Below are 22,182 nucleotides of genomic sequence, written 5' to 3' on the forward strand. Positions count from 1 at the left end.
AGACAGAGAGAGAGAGGGGAAGCAGGCTCGCTGCTGAGCAGAGAGCCCGATGCGGGACTCGACCCCAGGACCCTGAGATCATGACCTGAGCCAAAGGCAGCGGTTTAACCCACTGAGCCACCCAGGTGCCCCTAGGTCCACAGTTTTGATGAAGAATTGCAGACACATAAGAAGTGGTGAAGGAAATGAGGAATGGGGTAAAATGTGTATCCCAAGAAGAGAAAACATCATGTTTGAAAGCCCTGAACTCAACAAGAATGTTGTGTGTTTAAGAAACCAACGGAATCCCACCCAACACAGGGATGAAAGGCAAGCTTTGACTTCAAGGTGAGAGAGTTCTGAAACTGAAAGACATTTCAAGACAGACCACCCTGTGGTAATTTTCAGGTCAATATCCAGACACTGGTTATTTGACTCTGGAATCCCTTAGCCACATAAGGATATAAAACAGCTGAGAGAGTAGAAGTGCAGGAATGATTTGTGGAGATGAGTTTTTGGAGGGAGAACTGTTTCCTTTAATTCCTTCAGGGGAGAGGACGGTGCTACCCTTTTACCTCAAGACTGGAGAGAAGGACTGTAGTTGGACCAGGAGGAGAATTTGATGTGTATTCTGAGGGACATGACATTCAGAGGACATGGTAGATGATGTCAAGTCATGCTTTAAAAAGTGAAAATGACTTTAAAATGTGAAATGACTGTCATTGTCCACAGCTACCCACTAGGAGAGAGGCCAAAAGTGGGAACAGCTTGACTTCCACATCTGGAATAGCATCTTTCCATTATACTGGCCAGGGGTTAAAAACAAAAAAAGGAATCCTCTCTTCACCTCTTTGCTTGCTTCAACCCCCTGGTGGAGTCAGAGATTGAGCAGAGTGCAGGGTGTGGAGGAGGTGGGAGCTCCAGGTGGGGAAAAAGGAAGCGGCGTGACCTGGCCCCGCCTCCACAAGCAGCCAGCCCACATTGGACTCCAGCCTGGGGATGAACACAATTGCATCTTAAATTGAATTTTGTGTTTTCCATCTTCTATGGGCCTGGATATTTTGAAATATTAAACTGAGAATTGTAAGGGCCTATTTAGCCCGATGGATTAAATGGTCATTTTATTGTTTATGCAGCAAAACTTAAACTGACCCTGCCCCCCACCCCCCAGGGGACTTACTTTAAAGCAAGCCCGGGAAACCAGTCCCAGGTAACAAAGCCCAAATACAACGGTGGGTCAGGCCAGGTGGAGGTATCCAATCAGTGGGGGCGCATACTGTCTCCCTAGCTACCAAGGAGTGTGGGTCCTGCCTTTTGGGGGTCAATTCGGACCAAGGTGATAGGCTAGTTCAAATATCTACTAGGGTAAATTGTAATTCAGTTGGTTACTTATGTGTGACCTGGCATGACTGTGCAGCTTTCTCTGTGTGTTATAATTTCACTGGCCACCTGTGTGTGGCCAGGCCCAACCACATGGCCTTTGCCCTTAAAAGCTAGTCTGTAAGGCAGAGAGAGGTTGCCTCTTTGCAAGAGACGGCTCTGGCCGGTCAGTCTGATTCTCGATGCTTGGCGCGAAATAAAGCTTTGCTTGACCTTCGCTTTGTATCAGTCTCACTCCATTGACCATGGATCCAACAAGAGTATGCGTTTGATACTGGAAGTGGCCATAACATTTTCTGTTACCCAGTAGGAAACCAAAAAGTCGTTGCAACTCCTGGCATCTTTGTCCAAGTGTGAAAGAAGAGACAGGAAAGGCTAAAGGAACAGTGGGAGACAGATACTAAGTTGTTTCCTGATCAAGTTCTAGGAGTTCTGATGTTCAACATCAATGTAATTAGAGAGCGGCAAGAGAAGAGATTGTTGGGAAGGTGGCCAAATGAAAGAGTCACATGGGGATCTGGGACTCAAGGCCCTTGAGAGCCATTCAAGAGTTCAACGTAGGGGAATTTTGTGACCAAAATTGTGCCTTTTTTTTTTTTTTTTCTTTTAAAGGCCTCTAGTTCAGGGTATACGATCATTTGAAGGGCAGTAGAGGTAAGGGTTGCCCAGAGCAGGCCTTCGTTTAGATGAAATATCATAGGGGCTCAAGTCCAGATTAGTGGCAGTGAAGGTAAAAGAAATGGAAGGTTCGGAGAGAAGTGATAAGCTTGCTAGTCGTTGATGATGGGACTCGTGTGGGAAGTGAAGATTGGTTCCTACATTTCCGACTGGAGCCACAAAAGAATCAACAGTGCCATTTCCAGAGATGAGGAATTCTTTTGATCCTTCAGTATTCTTGGGAGACACACAGGGTAGATGGTAGTAGCATCTGCTTCTTACTGCTGTGGTGACTAATGCTCCAGAAAGCCAGTTATTTTGCTGAAATCCACACAACTCATTACATGCTGGGAGCTTCTACTTCAAATGACAGTGCTTGAACTAGTTCCCTTTGATTCCATTTAGAAACAAATGCCCAACCAGAGGTGGAGTTAAGTGTGTAATTTAAAGGGAGAGAGGCACCTGGCTGACTCAGAAGAGTGTGCAATTCTTGGTCTCAGGGTCATGAGTTAAAGCCTCACATTGGGTCTAGAGATTATTTTTTTAAAAGGGATATACTTCAAAAAAAAAAAAAAAAGAAAGAAAGAAAAGGAAGAGGGAAAGAAACTAGATCATGATATAGTCCTCAAGCTTAAAATATTTATACATTTAACCATTTCAGCAAAAGATAATTATGCTTCTTGGACTCATGGAAACATTCCTTGAAACTCTCGATTTCAATACAGTTGAGAAAACTCTTAACTGGCCTAGGTAGCCTTTTGCTTCTCTCTCAGCCACAGGACTCTTGCTCATTTTTTAAAATTTATTTTATTTTTTTTTAGAGCACGATTTCTCAATCCTTAATGTGCACATGAATCACATGGGGATCTCGTTAAAATGCCAATTCTGCTTCAGTAGGTTTGGGGTGGGGCTCGAGATCCTGCATTTTTTAACTGGCTCCCAGGGTATGCCCAGCCTGCTAGTCTGACTTTTAGAAAAGCAAGGTTTGAGACGAGCCCAGAACTTCTCGGAGTAGTGGTGGGCACTGAGAAAGATCAAAGGGAAAGGACCCCAAGGAATCCCAGAAATGTAATTATGTCGGGGATAAACAGCACTGCACCTTGCAAAAATGGCGAGGCAGACACATTTTCCCAGGCCTGTTTCCGCTTTGCAAAATTCCTTTCCTCATTCAGCACTTTGCCTATGCTGTAGTCCCTTTCCGTGTATTAACTAACCAGTCCTTGTCTAGGGTCACACTGGAAAGCGGGTTTTTCCTGTTACCCTCCTGCATACTCTGCCCAGAAGGCTGCGTTTGCACCTGCACTTTCAAGTTTCAAGACCCAGAAGAATAAAATATTAAATGTGGAACAACAGGCAAAACATGTAAAATATTCGACATAGACAAATCCTGGAAAAGAGGAGAAACTGCCCGTTCATGTGGCTTTTCCTGTAGGGAACATTTTATCCTGCTTCATTCCCTGGGTCTCCTTAAAACCAATCTTTATGACATTAAATATTAAAAAGGGAAGTATTTCTCTCCAAAGGGTATCTGTTGGTATTTTTGCCTGTACTCTCCTTGCTCTGAAGTGATGTAGGGTGCAGAGTCTTGGAGCTCTCACTGAGTTGAGGGGTAAACATGTGGGGACCGACTGGACCAGACTGAATTGTTCTGATTGACCTTGCTGAGTTTAGAGCCAGCAGGAGATGTCAGACTCTGCTCTTGCTTTCGCCATTTACATCCTCTGTGACCTTGGGCAAGACCTTTCTCATTTTCAGTTTTGGTGTTTTTTGTTTTTTTTGTTGTTGTTGTTGTTTTTTTCACATGTAAAATGAAACAATGGGGCAGAATGCTGTCATTCTCTTTCTGGCTCTAAAAACTGTCTCTGACTTTGTTCCCAGTGAACCGGGAAAGGGGGAAATCTTCAAGCTCCCAGTTACAGTGACTGGCCATCAGAATCACTTTGGAGAGCTTTAAAAAATATCGAGGCTCCTCCTACCCTGCTCTGATCACTTGGGGTTGCCTCCTTGGAAACTATTTCCACAAGTTCCCCAGGTAGATTCTGTCCATCAGATAAATTTGGGAATCACCAAACCAAGCCACAAGGGGGCGCCTGGGAGATACCAAGTGCCGTCTCAGTTGCTTTAAAACCATTTTGAATATTAAAAATAGAAATAAAATCGATTTGTTATTTCCATACCTAATTTTGTCTCATATAACTTGAAAATGTGGTTGAAAGTATCTCTTCCTCTTTGGTATTTGGGGTTTAATTTTCTTTTGCGTGAGGTAAAACTATAGGTAAGAGGTATTGTTAAATAACAAAAATTCAACAGAGTAAGTTTGAAATCTAATTGTCCTCATTAAAGGATCGGGAATCTGGCAGCATCCCATCTAGCGAGTAGTATTTTCGTAGAACGAGGGTGGAGCGAGAGAAAGTTATTAGCAAAAGAAAAGGACTGTTGAGAGCAAGCCACGGGTCTTACTCAGATTTACCTTATCTTTATGAGACCCAGAGGGCCCTTATGGGGCTCGTGGGCACTGACTCATTGGACCCTGAGATCATGACCTGAGCCAAAGGCATAGGCTTAACTCACTGAGCCACCCTACGTTTCTGGGGGAGGTTGAATCTAAGCTAAACTTGACACTAAGCTAAGGAGGGGATAGGGTCTGAGGATATCATTAGGAGGAAGATGAGAGATGTTTGGAAAACAAAGGTTGCTCTGTTATGTAAAGAAGTGCTTAGGTAAAGAGGAATTTATTTTAATAGCTGTCTTCCTGGTGTAAGCCCGCCGCTGAGGGGGGAGTAAAGAGCGTTTCCTGAATCTGCTGGGTTTTGATGGCTTTTAACTCAAAATAATGTTCCTGACAAAGTGGTCCATCTTGGGGTGGTCTGCCCTTGGCCCCTATAATCTAAAGCTTTTAGAAAAATGTTTACTATATAATTAGCATCTAATATATGTCAGTGATTCATGGTGCTGTGTTGTCATCATCTTCTTATCTTGGCAGGACTTTTTCCCACTCAGTTCCCCGGACCTAAATCCCACATTCCACCTCATCGTCCCTGTGTCTCAGATACTGCATCCAACTGGTAATGCTCCTTCCTCTCTTGAATCGGGCATCCCCACAGATGCATCCTTCATTGAATCACTCATTATTTTACTTCCAGACCCCCACAATGTCTTCCTGAAAGTCTCTCTCCTTCCATGAGCGATCGTTTTAAAATACAAATCCGATAATGTTTTCCCACGAACAAAATCACATCACTGGCCGTATGCAATTTATTGTGAAAGGGTGCTAAAAATCAGTGTGTTGTGTGTGTATTTGAAGCGAGAATGATAAAGCCAATGAGACAAAATGTTAATGATACACAAATCTGGGGGTGCCTGGGTGGCTCAGTTGGTTAAGCGTATGTCTGACTTCAGCTCAGGTCTCTCTCTCAGGGACCTGAGATAGAGCCCTACAGGCGGACTCTGCATTCAGTGGGAGTCTGCTTGTCCCTCTGTGAACCCCACCCCTGGCTAGTGCACGTGCCTCCATGAGCTCTCTCTCTCTCTTTCTTGCTCTCTCTCTCTCAGATATGTAAGAAAATCTTAAAAAAAAAAAAAATACACAAACCTGGATAAATGGTATGCCAGTGTTTTATGTACTCTTTTTTTTAAAATTGTTGTGACTTTTTATAAATTTGAAATGATTTTCAAAACAAAGCACTTCACTGGCTTACCTACTTCCGACTCATCTCCTGCTAGTTTCCCTCTTTGATGTTTAAGCTTCAGCCATAATACATGATTGTAGTTCTTTACTTTTGCACTTGAGTGTTCACTAATTTGGAATGCTGTGGTTTTTACCACTTGTCTACCAGGAAAACTCCTATTTATACTTCAATACCCAGCATATAATACCTCTTATACGATGCCTGTGGTTTTTGACAGAATTAATCACCTGACTCCCTTGGGCTGACTGTTTCTCATTTTGACTCCTGTGCCCTTTTCTTACACAGTACAATGAGTCTGTGTCTTATACTAAACTCAGAAGATTTTGAAGAACAGAGTCCCCAAGTCTTATACATTATTGTACCCTGGAGCCTATAATCCCAATTTCTGACCTCTTGCACTCCTACAGACATTTGTATTTGCCAGGCCGTGCTGGTTCCTCACCTTTTGCCATTTGCAGTGGCTACAGTGACTCTGAATTTGCTGTGGCTTCCTGTTGTTCCCAGCTGAAGCTTGGTTCCTGGCTACGCTCCTCAATTCTTCTTTTAACTTTTTCCACATGTGGAGGAAGTGAGCCATTACTGATGAGAAGTTGAAATCCTGTGGTCTTCATTGTCTTATAGACAGACCTCCTCCAACCAGAGGGACCTCCTTCTCTTACTCAATTTTTAAAAAAGATTTTATTTTTTTTTAGAGAGAGAGAGAGAGAGAGAGAGAGCATGAGTGGGGGTGGGGGGGAACAAAGAGAGAGAGGGAGAAGCTGACTCCCTGCTAAGCAAGGAGCCCCATGGGGACCTGAGATCATGACCTGAGCCCAGGGCAGATGCTTAACCAACTGAACCACCCAACACCCCTCCTTCCCCTACTCTATTTCTGTGTTTTGGAACCAGTTACTTTATCTCTTGGAAGGCTTAGATTTCTCATTTATAAAAAGATACACTTTACTTCAATACGCTTTGTAAGAGATTTGGGTACAGGAGGAAAAATACTTTTTTCACTACTCTTCTAGGTTCTTGGCTGAGACTCTTGAAGAGGAGTAAATATGCCCCCCTAATATATGCCTCTTTGGCATAAGTAGTATCTTCAGCTGGCTATGCTTAAGAAACTGAAGACACAAGATAAACTCTGAAAACAAGTAAAGGTTACTCTTCTGTAAGGGACATTTATATTTATAAGGGACATTGCCACTTGTGAGGGTGTCTTTCTGTACCAGGGAGAGGATGACTTAAAATTCGGGAAACTTTCTTCAGTGGAGAAGACGGTCACTTAAATCTGCATAACAACCCTACTCTTGCATACCATGCTTTTCCTGGTAAGCTCCCATAACTGGCTTTCTACCTCTTATATCTTTCTTTTGTCTTAAGCTGAAAATGGTATTTAAGGGTGTGGGGGGTGTGGTCTTGGCCAAGAACCTAGATGGGAAGAGGGAAATTAATTTTCCTCCCCAATACCACATTGTAATGTAAGACAGATTAACGAAAGAAAAACAATCGGAAATATAATAACATATATCCCTCCTGTAGGCATGCAGAGACCAGGAAGACTGGGCAACTCCCAGAAACAGCTCCAGCCGCCACCTTAAAAACCATCAGCTAATGACAAAAGAAAGATGTTTGGGGAGAGCAGGGAAACTAATTATGGGAGGCTGCCGGAAAAAGCACAGTAAACAGAGGGTAAGGTTGTTATGCAGATTTAAGTCAGACCTTTTCCGTTGATAAGTTTCTAGAGATTGGAATATTGTCTTCTCTTGCTGATACAGAGAGCGAGACACCCTTATAAATGGAGGTATTCCTTATAAATGTAAACGCCCCTCAGAAAAGGTCAATTTCTTCTTCTATGTCTGCAGCTTCTCAAAACTAATCAGCCTAAAATAATCTTTATGCCAAAGAGGCATATTTTGAGGTAGCATATTCTGCTCCCTTTCTTTTACATTTTATTTTCTCTTCCCTTTGCTTTGGCTTTCTGTTAAGACCGGTCATTTCACGGAACCATTTCTGCTAACTTGTCAAAGTTCGTCATCAAATGTTAATAGAAACAAGTCATTTCTTGAGAGTTATTTAAATCGAAGACCAGTATGCCCCTAGTGGGGGGTGTGTATATCTCTTGGGATTTTTATGTTTTCATTCTGTGGAGATTTTAGGGTATGGCAAGCTTAGCCCTTTGTATAGTAATAAATGACCCTTCTAAAATTTCAAGTTCTCATTGTGTGGTTTTTACTACCATTTAAGGCCATATATTTTGTGCCTCAAGAACGAAGGGATCCCTCAAAGAAGAAGAATGATTGGCAGTAATACAGACTCACTCTAAAGTACAACTTTCAGGAAACGTCAGCTATTTCCATCTCGACCTCAGTCTGTACTTTCTAATTGATTAAGTTTTTTCCAGCTTATCTCTTAACTCGGGCAAAAGACCCTAAGGGCAAACCATCCCGTGATGGGAACTGAAACTGCCTCCTCAGGTAACAAGGACTGCACTGAGCCCACAAGACCCTGCATAATTGACCCCAAGACAAAGATAGACCTGACCTTTAGGGCCCACCAGCATGTACCCACTCACCTTTGTCGCACATTTTCCTTATATAAACCTGGAAGTATTTTCCACTTTGGAGACTGTCTTTGAGATGCTGGTCCTCTGTCTTCCTGGTGGTGGCCTTCCTGAAATAAATTCCTTTCCTTTTTCACCACCATGTGTCTCTCTGCCCTTGGATTTGGTCAGCAGCAGGTGGCTAAACCCTGTCTGTTTGGGCCCTGGGGGCCAGATGCTCTTGCACTCCTGGGTCCTCATCTACAACTTGAAGGGACCGAGTATTTTCTACAGTGACGAGATAGGTCACATGCCTAAAATTTCCTTGTTAGGAGCATAAGAAGTGTGAGTCTGGAATGAAAGCTTCATAGTAGCAGAGACCCGGTCTGTCTTACTCGGTACTCCATTCCAGGGCCTCAGACAATGCCGGACTCTACCAGGAGCTCAACACATATTTGGGGAAAGAATAAATGAATGAGATCAATAGCCTATTTAGGGAAATGTCAGAGCTCTGGAAACCTAAATATATTAAAGCAAGTGAAAAGGGGAACCTTGAAGAGACCGGTTCTTCAATGCCCCAGATGTGTCACTGGGAGAGCACTTGGTCCTTCTGCTTGATCCGTAATGAAGATGCTCGGCCTCACCGGCTCAAGGCCTCCCCACGATGGATATTTTCCACCTGTTTCCGGAATCCGACGTTGTAACAGTACTTCTTGGTCTCTGTGCGTTCTGCTGTTACCTGCATGCTGCAGTTTTTTAAGCCCAGGGTTTTCTGGGGTAGTTCTGCTGTAATAACGGGCTAAGTTACTGACCACTGTTCCCTTTGTCATCTTCTCTTTATCAACACAGTGCAGTTTCCTGTACCCATCAGTGATGGAGAAGTGATACAGCTGACAGTATTACATGTGAGTAAGCCAAAGGTATCTCATATCAATCTTCTGGCTCATATCCTCTTACTTTCTTCGTATTTTAAATGATTTGCAGTTTTTTTTTTTTTTTTAAGAGATCCATTTTATTTTCTTGTTGAGTTCCTGTTGATCTGCTTATCTCTGATATCCTGAAGACTTTGCTTTTTTCTCCCTGCCCTAGCTCTTCCAGTCTGGGGAATTGATCAATGACAATGTTGGGGCCATAGGGGGAGAGACAGGCCTTAAGAGGTGCCGTACAAATCATCAAAATGTGATGTACTATACCTTCTCGGCATAAACTGGAAATTTAAAAAAAAAAAAAAAAAGGTGCTGCAAATAGAATTGCTTTCTTTGGGCTTAAACCGGATTGGCAGCAACATAGATTCTGCTGTGGGCTGAAGTCATTTTCTACTTTGGCACTACTCAGTCCATGGGGAATGGTGGAGTCATGATTTAGCAGCAAGGTTTTGGGAGCAGGCCAGCATCTACATCTGTTCTGAACTGTCAGTGGACTGGAAAAATGCTTGAAAAAAAGCCAGAGGACAGAGGTAAAGGAGAACACAAAACCTTTAATCTGAAAAAAAGCCACAAAAATGGCTTGATCAATTACAAGGAGATTGGATTTAGAGGGAAGTTTTTATAGAAATAAAATCTATACAGCTCTTCTTTGTCTTTATTAAGTTCCTCTGTCTCGTGATACAAGAATCATAACGCGTAATGAAACAAGAAAACCTTATTAGGAAGGACTAAAGCATCACTCACCTTACTTGGGATGAGTCTTAACAATTGAAGCAATTGATGCCTTGGTCACACCTCTTAGACATTCAGTGAATTGCATAATGGATTGCTTTTCACCATATGCGTGACTATACCATTTTAAAGGAATCTGCAGAGCAGTGGTGTTTGCTTTGTTGTTTTTATTTGCTTGTTTTACATCAAGAGGTACTCTATCAGTTGAAAGTCGGAAAGACCATGATTGGGCAAGAATGTGGCTGATTTACTGGAAAGAATGTGGAAGTGGACTGGCCTGGGTTCAGATTTCAACTCCATCATCTCCTGGGTGTGGGACTTCAGGCAAGTTCCTCTCTGGTGACTTTTTCACCTTTAGAAAAATAATATCTAATTCACAGCATTGTTGTGAAGATTAGGGGAGTCCATGGGCATACTGAAAGCGTGGGATAAATGTTGGTTTGCTTTCTCTCTATTCTCTAAGAGTGCCCTTTCCTTCTGTCTCATTGCTCTGCACACATTTGCATATCCAGAATCTTGATTTCCAGAGAAGGTATTTGTCTGATTGGAGTCAATGAACCAAGCCTGGCTTGTCTAAAGTTGAAAGCACTTTTTCCTACTAGCCAAAGGTGGTTAGAAAAACAGAGAAAACAGGCTGCATGGCCTGCACACACAGAAAGGGTGATTCTAAGTTTACTTGGAGCAGTCACAATGGGTTTTGCAAAGAAGCAAGGGCAAGGATCAAGTGGGCTATGTAGCCAAAATGCCAAGATTCTTTTTTGGAAAGACTTTATGTAATGGCAGTCAAATTTCAATAAGAAGGAAATAGAAGATTCAAAATAATAGAAATCGTAGAAATAATTTCCACAGGATTTAGGAAAAGAATTTTTTTCCCCTCAGGAAAGTACGTTACATTTTCTAATGATCTATGGGCATATGTAAGAAAAAAAATTGCTTCTAGGGGTCTCGGGGCCCTATTCAACCTCTCTGAATCACAGTTGCTTTATGTAACATGAAAGGATTGAAATGAAATTGATTCTTTCTAAGGTCGCTTTACCAATTTTTAAAAAGATCTTATTTATTTATTTGACAGAGGATCACAAGTAGGCAGAGAGGCAGGCAGAGAGAGAGGGGGAAGCAGGCTCCCCGCTGAGCAGAGAGCCCGATGCAGGACTCAATCCCAGGACCCCAAGATCATGACCTCTGGGCAGAAAGCAGAGACTTAACCCACTGAGACACCCAGGTGCCCTGAAAAATATTTTCTTAAATAAATGGTGTAGTCAACAGTTATAAATATTGGAACTGGGAAATTTGTCAATGCTTTGGACTGTGAGTCCTGTGGGTGGGCAATGTTTTGTTCTGTTTTGTTTTGTTTTTCCCTTGGCTCCTGCTTGCTAGGTACAGTTTGTATTGAATGAAATGTATTGTGTATCACTTCATTACAAATCATTTTCATGGTTTTGAAAGCTGGAAGCAACTTTTACAGTTCATTCCCTCTATCAACCCCCGTCCCCCCATCCATCCCACTATTTTCTAGAAGAAGGAACTAGAATTTAGAGAGAGGGAAAGGGAGACCAAAGAATGGCTCCCGGGACTCACAGTCCAGAATTCCTTCCACTTCACCGTTCTGTGGAAATCTTTCTGCTTCCTGACAGCGTATTTGTAACCGAGCTAAGCTGAGTTGGTTCCTTGGTAATTGATACATAAGAGACTACACCAGGTGGAGTTGTCACCCTTAAGGAACTTTATTTGCAGAAAAGAAGATCACAGGCACTAACTTCCAAAGCCACGGCTCCCTGAGTGAGGGTGAGTGCATTTCTCTTATTTAGGGGTAAGATGAATGGTCAGAAAGGGGAGTTTTTGTCACTGCAGGTAAAGGCCAGCATAAAGCTGGGCAGGGGTTCTGGGAACACATGGCCATACAGGCATCCTATATTGTGTTAATGAAGCGTGAGCTCCCCTCGGATGGAGTCTTTAACATTACAATGAGGTAGGGGTAACTGTGGACACCCCATGGTCCATGCCCACAGGTGTGAGTCTGTGGTCAGGCCCACACTGGCCGAAACTGGCCTGGAGCTCTTCCTGTTGTTTGCCTCCAAAAGATAAGGTTCACATTCCCTTGCAAAAAGGAGGGGGAATCAGAGGAGGTCTTGCTGGGGCCGGTTTTAACCTCCTTAACCCTGTGCGGCACGGTTTCAGAGTCCCAGGGCTTGAAGCCCACCTCTGCACCTGCTGAGATGCCCCCATCGTCCCCAGTACAGAGCCTCACTTTGCACATCATCCACTTAATTTCTCAGCCTTGAACAGGCTGAGGGCATGGCAGGAAATGCCAGCTGGCATGTCGCAGCACTCCCTTGAGTGAGGACTAATTTTGCCTTGCAGAACTTGCTTGCCTTTTTTCAACTGTGTCTGCACCAATATGGCTGAATTTACAAGCGCCAAGAGGATGTTTCACCATCTGCCTGTTAGTGGGGAACTGGCCTTTCTGCTCCTCCAGCAGGGTGTTGGAAGGCGTGGTGGCTGGGGGCCAGAGCGCGGAGGCCCTCCTTGGATTGCACGCTGCTGCCCGGGGAGAGGAAGCTCTGCGGAGACCGAGAGCCAGTGTGACAAAGGGTCTGCACGAGTGTGCAGCAGCAAGTGTGATCTGAACACAATTGCAACACTGTTGCAAATGGTCTCCTACTACATTCCTGTCATTATTGCATTTGGACAGTCAGTTGAGAAAGGCCTGGATTTAAAAAAAAAAAAAAAAAAAAAAAAGAGAGAGAAAGAAAGAAAAAACAAAGAATTTTTTTTTTTTAAGATTTTATTTGTAAGTACTCTATCTCAACACCCAGTGTGGGGCTCAAATGTACAAGGCGGAGATCAAGAGTTGCATGCTGTGGGGCGCCTGGGTGGCTCAGTGGGTTAAAGCCTCTGCCTTCAGCTCAGGCCCTGGTCTCAGGGTTCTGGGATGGAGCCCCACACTAGGCTCTCTGCTCGGCCAGGAGCCTGCTTCCTCCTCTCTTGTCTCTACCTGCCTCTCTGCCTACTTGTGATCTCTATCTGTCAAATAAATAAAATCTTTAAAAAAAAAAAAAAAGAGTTGCATACTGTACTGACTGAGCCACCCAGGTGTTCCAAGATTTTTTTTTTCTTAATTACAAAAGCGCTGCCTGTTTATTGTAGAAAATTTCCAAAGTACACAAAAATATAGAGAAGAAAAATAATGAGGTGTATTCGATTACCATTCCAGGGGAATTATCAGAAAGTTTTTGTTATATACTTTTTATAGCTTTTAAAACATACAAATGTGAATTCTACATGTATTTATACATGTATGCCTTTACATGTATAAATACACATGTATACATGTATGCTTTTTTCCTTCAAATATATCATAAACAATTTTGTATACCACTAGACCTTATTTAACAATATTTTTAGCAGCTGCATTGTGTCCCATTTGATGTTTATACCATATATGTATTCCCCTACTGTTGGATATTTTAGTGCTCTTCAGCTTTTTGTTATTTGAAGGAATGAATGGGAAACCTTCTTATCTAACTCTGGTTATTTTCATAAGCAAATCCTTGAAAACTAAATTGCTGAGTCAAAGTAATGACTAGTTTCTAGTTTAAGTTTTAATATCCATTGCCAAATTCCCTTTGAGCAAGGTTTTAGCAAGTTAGATTTCCACCAATGTAGACCATTAGCAAATTTCTCAGTGTCCTCACTACTATGGGGAGTTTGATAATGTGATAATTTTTTTATAATCTTTGATAATGTGATAAGTAAAAAAAAATGGGATAAGTGAAAAATGTCTACCATTACACTTCAATGTAGGTTGTGGATCACTATATATTTCCTTACTTTTTAAAGTTTGTTTATTTATTCACTTATTTTAAAGATTTTATTTATATGAGAGACAGAGCATGAGCAGGGAGGAGGGGTACAGGGAGAGGGAGAAGCAGATTCCCTGCTGAGTGGGGAGCCTGATGTGGGGCTTAATCCCAGGACCCTGAGATCATGACCTGGGTAAAAGGCAGAGGCTTACCCAACTTGAAGGAGCAGGAAGCTGGCTGAGGACAAAGCAAAAGCTGGCGCCTTGCACCCCCCCTTCACCCACTCCCCTCCATATGTGTAGCATTCCTCAGGCACCCCCGACCCGACTGCCATAAAATGATAAATAGTTAACTTGCAGAGATCACAGTCCTCCAAGGTAGGAGTCTCCCTTGGTTTGCAAATGTCCTTGAGATTTACAACAAAGAAGTTACCTTATCAATAGCCCTAATGTCACCCTCCCCTCCATGAAAAACCCAAGGAGGCAGAGGTAGAAGGAAAAGTAAATACTTCTAAACCTAAATCTCATTAACAGGGATGCTTGATAGCAAGAATGTAACATTCCACCAGGAGACTCCCAATTGTGTTCAAACTATCAATCAATCAGCTCAGCCCCACCCGAAACTTGTTTGTAATGAAAGACCCACGGATCCCCTTACCCAAGAATCCAACACTGCCACTGGATGCAATCAGCAAGAGGTTCTTTATTATTACGCAGGCGCCTGCGGGTGGTCAGCAGTACCTGTCTATAAAAATCCTGCACCGACCCAGCTCCCGACCTCTCGGACCTCTCCCGACCTCTCCCGACCTCTCCCGACCTCTCCTGACCTCTCGGCGTTATCGGCAATGAGCTGCGCAGAGGTCCAGGTTTGAACCTGCAATAAACGACCCTTGCTGATTGGCTTTGACTCACGTCTTTGGTGGTCTTTTAAGGTGGGGGTAATATTCAACTGGCATTTCAAACTGAGCCACCAGGAGCCACTATTTATTTATTTTTTTATTACTCTCTATACCCAACATGGGGCTCATGACCTTGAGATCAAGAGTCACATTCTCTTCCGACTAAGCCAGTCAGGCACCCTATATTTCCTTCATTTAGACCAAGCTAAGGTTATGAAAGTATAGACTTTCAGGTTCCAAGATGAAAAGAATCATACTCGGGCTATTTTTACATATATGATCTGTTATGTTCTTGTTAATTACACAAAAAGCCATGATACCATCTTTATTTTCTGTTTGCTGATAATACTTATCCCAGAGCAAATAACCCTTATATACGTTGTTATGCCCAAGTTTTCGTGTTGAGAGACCACCAAGGAGCCAAGCACCGATGCAATCACAGGAGGGTTTGACAAGCATAAGCTTGGGCCCAAGTATACCTGACACAGAGGAGTAGGGACTTGCACCCTGAGGTGACATGCTTAAGCTTAGGCCCACGTATACCCGAGGCAGCTGAGTAGGGACTTGGACTCCGAGCTTAGTTAAGGCAGGGGTATTTATGGGTTCCTGTTACTAAAGCAGGGTGGGGCTTGCTAAAGCAGGGTGGGGGAAAGTTCAGTCCTTGGGCACAGGGGTCTGATATGGCCTCCGGGGCTAAGATGGCCGTACTTATGTTAAGGCTAAACCAGAGGTGGGGTGGCCTTAATTTTTCTCGGCCTCCACAATGTTTTTTGTTTTAAGAGAAAAAAGTGGTCATCTTGCCTTTTGCAGTGATGATAAAGAAACTTCCGGGCGCCTGGGTGGCTCAGTGGGTTAAGCTGCTGCCTTTGGCTCAGGTCATGATCTCAGGGTCCTGGGATCGAGGCCCGCATCGGGCTCTCTGCTCAGCAGGGAGCCTGCTTCCCTCTCTCTCTCTCTGCCTGCCTCTCCATCTACTTGTGATTTCTCTCTGTCAAGTAAATAAATAAAATCTTTAAAAAAAAAAAAAAAAAAAGAAACTTCGAATAATTGTTTACTTCTGTGAGTATCAGGAATGCCACTAGGAAAGTCAAGATAAATTCCTCTCTGTAGCAATATTTTGATAAAAAGGGAATGTATTTTGGGGGCACCTGGGTGGCTCAGTGGGTTGAGCCGCTGCCTTCGGCTCAGGTCATGATCTCAGGGTCCTGGGATCAAGTCCCGCATCGGGCTCTCTGCTCAGCGGGGAGCCTGCTTCTCTCTCTCTCTCTGCCTGCTTCTCTGACTACTTGTGATTTCTCTCTGTCAAATAAATAAAATCTTTAAAATAAAAAAAAAAGGGGAATGCATTTTGTATTTCATTAGGAGGGGTATTGTTGGAGTAGTTTTTTTTTTTTTTTTTTTAACTTGCTGGGAAAGAAAAATATAAAATCTTTTTGGTAGAATTACTTAAAAGATGCCAGTGAGAGGGTTGCTTGGCTGGCTCAGTTGGTAGAGTATGTGACTCTTGAATTCAGGGTTGTATGCTCAAGTCCCATGTTGGGTGTAGAAATTATTTAAAAATAAAAATCATTAAAAAGAGAGAGAGAGAAATAGTGACGACCATGGCATTTCTGCTTGGGGGGATGGTTTCAGTAACTAGGAGTGAGCATAGCTAGATTGTTTTACTAAACTTAGGTGCCTAAGAGAACGACTTAGGGATTCCTAAGGGACTAGGGATTCACAGTTCCTAAAGCTGAGCTGGAAAATGCATTCTAGTCAGAATTTAGTATGTCTCAGGAAGGTTTGCACTTGGTCTGAGAAGAAAACCCTCAATGGTAAAGGAGAAAAACATTTCTTTATGTTTTCTTTTTTTTTTTTTTAAAGATTTTATTTATTTAGTCAGAGAGAGAGAGAGCGAGAGTGAGCACAGGCAGGCAGAGATGCAGGCAGAGTCAGAGGGAGAAGCAGGCTCCCCACAGAGCAAGGAGCCCGATGTGGGACTCAATCCCAGGACGCCGGGATCATGACCTGAGCCGAAGGCAGCTGCTTAACCAACTGAGCCACCCAGGCGGCCCGTATGTTTTCTTTTTTTAAAGATTTTATTTATTTATTTGACAGAGATCACAAGTAGGCAGAGAGCCAGGCGGAGAGGGGGAAGGAAGCAGGCTCCCTGCCCAGCAGAGAGCTCAATGCAGGGCTCCATCCCAGGACCTGAGATTGTGACCTGAGCTGAAGGCAGAGGCTTTAACCCACTGAGCCACCCAGGCGTCCATTCTTTATGTTTCCTATCAAAGAAGTGGAGATGATAGGATATATCAGTTTTATTTTTATTTTTAAAGATTGATTGATTGATTGATTGATTTGACAGAGAGAAACACAGCCAGAGAGCAAACACAAGCAGGGGGAGTGGGAGAGAGAGAGAAAGGCAGGGAGCATGGTGTGGGGCTGGATCCTGGGACCCTGGGATCATGACCTGAGCTGAAGGCAGCTGCCCAACGATTGAGCCATCCACGTGCCCCAAATCTCAATTTTCTTTTTTTTTTTAAAAGATTTTATTTATTTATTTGACAGACAGAGATCACAAGTAGACAGAGAGGCAGGCAGAGAGAGAGGGAAGCAGGCTCCCTGCTGAGCAGAGAGCCCGATGCAGGGCTCGATCCCAGGACCCTGGATCATGACCTGAGCCAAAGGCAGAGGCTTTAACCCACTGAGCCACTCAGGCGTCCCCCAAATCTCAATTTTTAAAAAGTTCTCTGGTTGTGTTTTATTTTAAATGCATTCTTTAGATTCTTTAAATGCAATCTTTAAATAAATAAAAATTTATTTATTACTTTAGAGAGAAAGAGACAGAGCATGAATGGGAGGGAGGGACCAAGGGAGTGGGAAAGGGAGAGAATTCTCCAGCCAGCCCCATGCCCAGCTTGGAGCCTGAAGCAGGGCTCGACACAACCACCCTGAGATCATGACCTGAGCCAAAACCAAGAGTTAGATGCTTAACCAGCTGTGCCACCCAGGTGTCCCTGTTGTGTTTTATTTACAATAAACAAGGATAAGGGTGCCTGGCTGGCTCAGTCAGTAGAGCTTGGGACTCTTGATACAGCAAGCCCCACTTTGGGCATAGAGCTTACTTTTAAATAAAATAAAATAAAACAAAGCAAATTGAAAGAAAGAAAGAAAGAAGTATAATGTTACCTATGGTTTTTCCAATATTTACAGAAATCACCTTTATAAAAATATGTGCACTATATTTCTGAGATGTTTATAGTTTATCATTTAGATTAAAATGTTTGCCATCAATAATACTTTAATAATGATTGTTTATTCCACATATAGGGAGAAAAGTATTTCTATAATTGAGGTGAGGAAAGAAAATCCTAAGAAAGATTATTTTATTTCTGTTTTAAGATTTTGACTTTTCTTGGAACCAAGACCTCAATATAATGTGTAAGTTTAAAAAAAAGAAAAGAAAACTAAGCTCAGAGTAAAAACTGAGCCCTAAGCAGTGTGCTGTAACAGGCAAAGGAGGTCTCAGGGTCAGTGGATTTTGGTTCCGAACTCAGTTCTGTGACCATTGGAGAACTTTAGGTCTTCCAATCCCTTCTGTCTTGGTCTCAGCCTTCTGATCTGTAAAATGTGGGATTTGGACTTGTTGATCCCTTCCAGGTCAAAGAATTTGTGATTTTTTTTTTTTAAAGATTTTATTTATTTACTTGAGAGAGAGAGAACATGAGGGGGACTGCTTTACCACTGAACCAGCCAGACACCCCTGGAGTAAAATCTTTAAACATCCTATGCATTAAAAGTACGAACCTATTCTTTTCTTTTTCTTTCTCTTTTCTTTTCTTTCTTTCTTTCTTTCTTTTTTTTTTTTTTAGATTTTATTTATTTATCAGAGAGACAGAGCACAAGCAGGGGGAGCAGCAGGCAGAGGGAGAATCAGGCTCCCCACTGAGCAGGGAGCTGAACCATGACCTGAGCTGAGCTGAAAGTAGACGCCCAACAGACTGAGCCACCCAGGCATCCCTGATTCTATTCTTTTAAATCAAATATTTGAATATGGAACTCAGTTGTGTCTCTTAATTTTTTTTTTAAGATTTTATTTATTATTTGAGAGCAAGTGATATAGAGTGAGAGCACAAGCAGGGGGAGCAGCAGAGTTAGAGGGAGAAGCAGGCTCCCCACTGAGCAAGGAGCCTGATTTGGGACTAGATCCCAGGATCCTAGGACCAGGACCTGAGCCAAAGGCAGATGCTTAACTGACTGAGCCACCCAGGCATCCCCCTTTAAAAAAAAAAAAATAAAAAAAGAAAGAAAAGCTTTTCCCCCTCTTAATTTGTACAAACATTATTCAGAGATTGGTGTAACTGAGAGCGGCAAAAGGTCTTCTGACTCCCAGGCTTGGTCTGATTTTTGTTGAAGAAGACCGTCTCAAACACAAAGGACCCTCCTCAATTCTTAACTCTCTTTGTACATGTTGTCAGCAACCTGTAAAAACAATCATTCAATCATAATTACATTCTGTTTCCAGCTGAATCAAGTTGAACTCGGGCTCTTCTGGGGGGCTGCTATAACTAGGGACATCATAAAAAAAAGTTTGAAGCTGGGGCTGGGCATCTCAGTCTGTTAAGCCTCTGATTCTTGATTTGGTTCAAGTCATGATCTCAGAATTGTGAGATCCAGTCCTGCCTCAGTTTTGTGCTTGGGCATAGAGCCTGCTTAAGATTCTCTCTCTCTCCCTCGGCCCCTCTGCCCCCACTCCCTCTTAAAAAAAAAAAAAAAAAAAAAAAAGGTTCAAGTTGGACAGAAGTGCTTTAACAGCCTATCCCCCAGCTCTGCCTCCACTCATACCCACACTGACTGGGTTATTCCTTTAGTGAAAAAAAATCAAGGGGCGGATGTATGTAGTAAGCCTTTGGCTTTCTCGCTGCCCAGTATGCACATGGTGCCCTCTAGCGGTAGAGTGGGGCATTTCCGAAAAGGGAGTGGAGAATTCGCTTCTGTAGTGAGATCTTCCAGCTAGCTTTTTGTTTATGTGAGCTTTATTTGAGAGTTAAAGGTCGAAAATAATGTACTTTCATTTGCAACTTAAGATGCAAGTTGCCATGGTAATCTAAAATAGTTTACAGTGATTCCTTTTATATATACTCTAGCATATCCTTTTAAGACTTTTTTTTTTTTTTAAGATTTTATTTATTTGACAGAGAGAGAGCACAAGTAGGCAGAGAGGCAGGCGGGGCGGGTTGGGGGGGGGTCCGAAGCAGGCTCCCCACTGAGCACAGAGCCCAATGCAGGGCTCAATCCCAGGACCCTGGGATCACGACCTGAGCCGAAGGCAGAGGCTTAACCCACTGAGCCACCCAGGCACCTCCCTTTTAGACATTTTTATGGATGAGAAATAAGGTTAATCATTTAGGAAATTTAACAATAATGAAAAAATTCTCCTCAAAAAAATTTTCCTTAGTGTGTTTCTGGTATGAAGCTCATAATAGCCAAAATGTTTCTATTAAGGCCTGAACCTAACCCATTACATAAAAGTAAAAGCACATTTCTTTTTTCTTTGGTGCAGAAAAGGCAATTTTATTAAAACATGGGGGCAAGGCCCTTGGGCAGGAAGCTGCTGCTAAAAGTGCGTTTCTTGAAGAAGTGCTGAAGAAGAAGGTGCACCAAAAATATACACTATATATTTTTTTCAAAAGGACATAAACTGCACGTTTTGGCACCGTCTTCTCTTCAGATTTCCTTTCCCAGTGTTATATAGCTGGACTTCGGATGTCCAGATGGCACTGTAGGAAGATGACTAAGGCAGTCGTGTGCAGAAAAGCTGGTATAGAGTGCAGATAAAATATAAAGATATTATTCCAAAATTGAAGTTTGCAGTGATAGTCGACTAATACTTGAAAGTTTTGAGGTGTCCGCGTATAATTAAAAAACAAATCTTTGTATATTATGCCACTCGAGTCATGTCTTAAATGGCACTTGATGTGCACAATCTCCACCTTTAAAGTGAGTTTTAAAATGTTCTGTATATTTCTGTGCTGGTTTCTAGACTAGCTACTTACAATAAAGTTTGTTTCTAAATAAAATGTTTATAATAAACAGCTTATCAGTTGTGAGAGCCAATTAGTTACTTCTCCTAAGCCCTGGTGTAGAATAGATGCGTTCCAAATATGGAGGTTTTCATGTATAGATAGTGAACTTTATAAAATGGTAATCTCCGGGTGCCTGGGTGGCTCAGATGGTTAAACATCTGCCTTGGGCTCATGAGTTCAGGGTCCTGGGATGGAGCCCCCAAGTCGTGTTCCCCGCTCAGCGGGGAGTCTGCTTCTCCCTCTTCCTCTACCACTCCCACTGCTCATGCCCTCTCTCTCTGTATCTCTCTGTCTCAAATGAATAAATAAAATCTTTTCTTACGCAAATAGTAATCTTCAAAATTCCCTATGTTCCATTACATTGCAAAGCTGAAATTCATCTACTACTTTTAAAAAGTATTTTGTTCATTCAAGCAGCAATTTTCTCCAGTCTCCTTCTGTTTCCTTCTACCATACCTTAGAGTGGACCTACAAGTTTATCGTACACATGCATTAAACCTTTAAGGGAATAAAAGGTATAAAAATTTTTGAAAAAAAATTAAAAAAAATAAAAAAACCCTTTAAGTAGTTTACAGTAGTAACTTTTAGTTCTACAGCAGCATCTGCATCATATGCAAATTTAGGTCAGAGATGATGCTAGAAAGATGACTTGGTCCACACGTGGTTGACTCCTTCCATGGCTGTGTGGAGGGAAAATGCCTTGTGTGTGCCTATTATGAGAATCGTTACCTCCAACAGATAGTTCCGCTCTGCCAGCTTCTTTTATTTTCTTTTCAAATGCATCACATTCTCTTTGTAAATCTGCAGGATTCCCATCAAGGATATGAGCATTTTAGGATCTATATCAATATGCTTAAAAAAGTTATTCCTCACCGACAAATAACAGCTTTCAGGACAATTGATGGGAAATTCTACGTGTTCATCCATGTTAAATGTCTCCATATGTTTAAAAGAGAGGTCTCTAGGGGTGCCTGGGTGGCTCAGTGGGTTAAAGCCTCTGCCTTCGGCTCAGGTCATGATCTCAGGGTCCTGGGATCGATCCCCACATCGGGCTCTCTGCTCAGCGGGGAGCCTGCCTCCCCCCCCCTCTCTCTGCCTGTTTCTCTGCCTACTTGTCATCTCTGTCTGTCAAATAAATAAATAAAATCTTAAAAAAAAAAAAAAAAAAAAGAAGATGCTAACGATGTATGTTAGTACACCTGATAGACCAATGAACTCTTCTGATGCTGGGGCAGCAGGAACCCCTGATAACATTTTCAGAGAAAAAACTCACCTGATTTATCCCACATTATTACTCAGCTGTGTTGCTTTCCTTCTCCCTGCTTGGCAAGAGTTGTGCATGATCACTTAAACACACAGCAGCTTCTGAACTTCCCATTATTAACAGAGTAACTTGGGGAAGGCTACAATTTTAGATACAGTTATTGCAGGGTTGGGCACCCCAGCTGACAAGAGAGAGTTCTTGAGACATTGTATGCTGCTGTGTGAAGCTGGTGGTTATACACTCAGGGCGCAAGGGCAGGGGGAGG

General features: G+C 42.6%; 1 pseudogene; it reads right to left on the reverse strand.

The window, feature by feature from the left end:
• Positions 1–21,110: 21,110 nt before the first annotated feature.
• On the reverse strand, positions 21,111–21,580 carry LOC131813242 (glucosamine-6-phosphate isomerase 1-like; annotated as a pseudogene).
• Between the last annotated feature and the right edge of the window lie 602 nt (positions 21,581–22,182).

The sequence above is a fragment of the Mustela lutreola genome, chromosome 12 (genome assembly GCF_030435805.1).
Source record: "Mustela lutreola isolate mMusLut2 chromosome 12, mMusLut2.pri, whole genome shotgun sequence".
Taxonomy (NCBI): Eukaryota; Metazoa; Chordata; class Mammalia; order Carnivora; family Mustelidae; genus Mustela; species Mustela lutreola.